The sequence below is a fragment of the Phoenix dactylifera genome, chromosome 3 (assembly GCF_051530095.1).
Source record: "Phoenix dactylifera cultivar Ajwa chromosome 3, Ajwa_hap1_PhDact_Kaust_v1.1, whole genome shotgun sequence".
NCBI lineage: Eukaryota > Viridiplantae > Streptophyta > Magnoliopsida > Arecales > Arecaceae > Phoenix > Phoenix dactylifera.
The window spans coordinates 26,442,493-26,446,108 of NC_143192.1; positions in this window are offsets into that span (position 1 = coordinate 26,442,493).

The window sequence follows — 3,616 nt, forward strand, 5'->3', positions numbered from 1 at the left end:
GCTATGCCATGGGAGATTGGCTCTGTTTTGAAACTAAAACAAGGGAGGTGATCCATGGGATTCGGCAGCTCGGGCGTTGGATTGAGAGGATCTCGGCTGGGAGATAATCCAGATGAGGATGAGAGTTGGGAATCCAGTTGGGATAAGCTGGGATGGAATCGTGAGATGAGTAGAGGCTTTGAACGCGGATGGGATGAAGGCTGATGGATTCGGCTGGGAGCTGGATATGAAGTGATCTCAAAGGGGTTATGGCTCTGATCCGTGATAACGTTGAATCCTGGATAGCCGTGGGATAAGGATAAAGAGCAAACGCGGAGATGCACGGGAGAAACGGACGGCCATGTGGAATGTGCGAAATGCTGGGAGGAGATGTTATGCCTTTTAGGATGTGATTAACTCGGGAGAAAATTGGAGTTGATCCCGGTTGGATGAAGGAGTTGTTCGGATGGGGTTAAACGAGGATGGTTTACGAATCCGTGTTGTACTCGGAGGGATCGATTGGCTTGGACGATGGAGCTCTATTATGATAGGAATAGCTGGCCGAGTGTTGGATTTGGTTCGGAAGAGTGTACGACTTTGTTCTTTGAACAGGCTCTAGAAAGGGACTCGGATTGGTTGAAGCTTTGGGATCCATGCAACTAGATGATATACTTTGACATATGCGAAACAAATAATTGAAGGGATTTTATTAAAATAGGATCATGTGGAAAAAGAGTTGGAATGAGTGAGGGAAAATTTAGGTGAACGTATGAAGAGTCATGAATTAATGGGAAGCACTGGGTTTTGGAAAAGAGTTATTGGAGTCGACTCTAAAAATATAAAATTATGAAATGATGTAGTGTCCGTTTAGGCTTTACCTAATTGAGCTTGACTTGACCTGCATGCATTAAACTTAATCAATAAATAATCAAATCAAACTTGAATTACCTTTGATAATTCATTAAAATGCACTGGTGAAGGTAATACATTTTTTAGTTGAATTTACAAAATATGTGAATTAAAATAATGATAAGTGCTATGAATAAGATATTAATTTATGCATTATTTAGCACTTATCAGGGCATCCCAATCCTCCTTAGAGGAGGATTAGGGCTAACCAAGAGGGGCCTAATGTGGCAAGAAGGGCTAACTAAGAGGGACCCAAAATTGGTTTACCCTTTTTCCTCGGTGCGGCAAGAAAAGAGGGGCCGGCGCCCCTCTTGGAAATAAGTCAAGGGCTCCTAACTTGTAGGAGCCCTTCATGCCTTTAAAAGGAGAAGTGGGCGGCACCCTAGGGCATTCATTGAAGCCCTATTCCTCTCCAACTCGTGGCCCCCTTCCTCCCTTTGGTCTTCAGCCGCAAGCAAGGAAGAACAAGAAGGCCTTGGCGGCCTCCTCCCCTTCCCTTCCTTCTTCCAAAGCAGGGAAAAGAAAGGCTGTGTCTAGCTTTTGGTTCTTCTTCAAAGATCCTTTCTTCTTCTTCCTCCTTCCAAGCATAATCAAGAGTTGATTAAAAGGAAAGAAATCAGCCATCAAAAGAAGTCTCTGCAAGGAAGCTAGCACCCCGGGGAGACAAGGAAACCTTGATCGGTCCTCTTCTTCATGTGGATACCCGTAGAGGCCGGACGCTTGTGCGGCTTCAAGTGAACCCTCTTCCAAAACCACGATCATCAGGTTGCGATGATCACCTACCCGTACAAAGGTGAAGATCTGATCTTCCTAATGTTTCAAAAGTATTTAATCCTTATCTAACTACGAACGATTTTTGAACAACGTTCATGCGATGAACGGTTGATCCCGCACATGCCTCTTCCGCTGCGCCTGAATTTTTAAAAAATTTTCTACGGCATGGGCGGGTTCTAACACTCAGGGTTTCACTTTCAGTGATGGTGATCACAAGGTCTGCAAGCTGCAAAGATCCATTTATGGACTAAAGCAAGCATCTCGGAGTTGGAACACTCATTTCGATGATGTGATCAAATCGTTTGATTTCATCAAGAACGAAGAGGAACCATGTGTGTACAAAAAGGTCAGTGGGAGGGCTATAGTATTCCTCGTATTGTACGTGGATGATATACTCCTAATTGGGAATGATATTCCCATGCTCACATCGGTCAAGTTATGGCTGTCTAAGAAGTTCTCCATGAAAAATCTAGGTGAAGCATCTGATATTTTGGGGATTAAGGTCTATAGAGATAGATCTAAGAGGATGCTTGGCCTATCACAGAAAATGTACATAGAGGAAGTGCTGAAGAGGTTCAGCATGGAAAAGTCTAAGAGGGGATTGTTACCCCTAAGGCATGGGATAAATCTCTCCAAAAAGATGTGCCCCAAAACATCTGAAGAGATTCAGCGCATGAGTAGGATCACTTATGCATCGGCAATAGGGAGCCTCATGTATGCCATGCTATGTACTCGACTTGATATAGCACATGCTGTGAGTGCCACGAGCAGATATCAGTCAAATCCAGGCGAGGAGCACTGGATAGCTATGAAAAATATCCTTAAGTACTTGAGAAGGACTAAGGATCTGTTTTTGGTCTTTGGGGGAGGCACAGAGTTAAAGGTAGAAGGATATACTGATTAAGACTTCATGAGTGATCCTGATGATAGAAAGTCTATATCAGGATATGTATTTTTATGCAATGGAGGATCGGTAAATTAGAAGAGTTCCAAGCAACTGATTATTGCAGATTCTACCATGGAAGCTGTTCGTCCTTTCCTGTCTAACTAAAAATATGCTAAACAGATCGTTGTTAGAACCGACAAACAAAGTTTAAATTTAATTTTACTCTTACCTTTTCTACTCGAAGAATAGCGGTTGTAAGAGATCGATCCACAGGGAGGCGATTGGAGTTGCATAAAAATTAGAACGTTCACTCGGTTTTGAAATCGATTTTTGAATAATAAAAGAAAAACATTACTTCGGGGATGTGGAATAATTCTCTAGTCTATTAGAGAATATTTTCTATTCGAAAAATAAACAAAGAAAAGAAAGAGAACTTGCAATTGAAATTTGATGCAGAGTAGGGGTCGATTTCTAAAGACAGAATATAAATTAAAATCGTCAATCGAACTGCAAGGATTAATTCCAAGGTTATCTTAAAATTAAGAATTCTAGAATGCATATAATAAATTGTAGAATATTAAATTAAAACTTAGACATGTATTGCATAAAAGAAAAATTAAAAGATTTCATAAAGAAAACAGAAATTTAACTAAACCTAGAACAAAGTTTGCATGACAGGGAAATGATAGATTCGATAAAAAGAAAATTCATTACAAATAAAAGTGGAGATTGGAAACCTAATGTTTCTTTTCTTTTGCAAATAACATAAAAAAAATAAAACAAAGAGCTTCTCCCTCCCGTTAGAACATAAAGTATTTTTTTTATATTCTTTTCTTCCCCAAAAACAGAGCTCCCTTGTTTTTCTTCTCAGCCGAAGCAGCCGAGCTCTCTCCTTTCTTCTTCTTCTTCCTTGGACCAGCCGGCTCCTACCACTCCGAGCTCTCCTCCTCCTCCTCCTTCTTCTCCTCTTATAGCCGCAGAGTTTCTTGAAATGGAATCACGGAAGGGGGATTTCGAATCCGGCTCGGGCGCTGGGATTTTGGGATGCTTCACGGCCGGCTGCGAGAT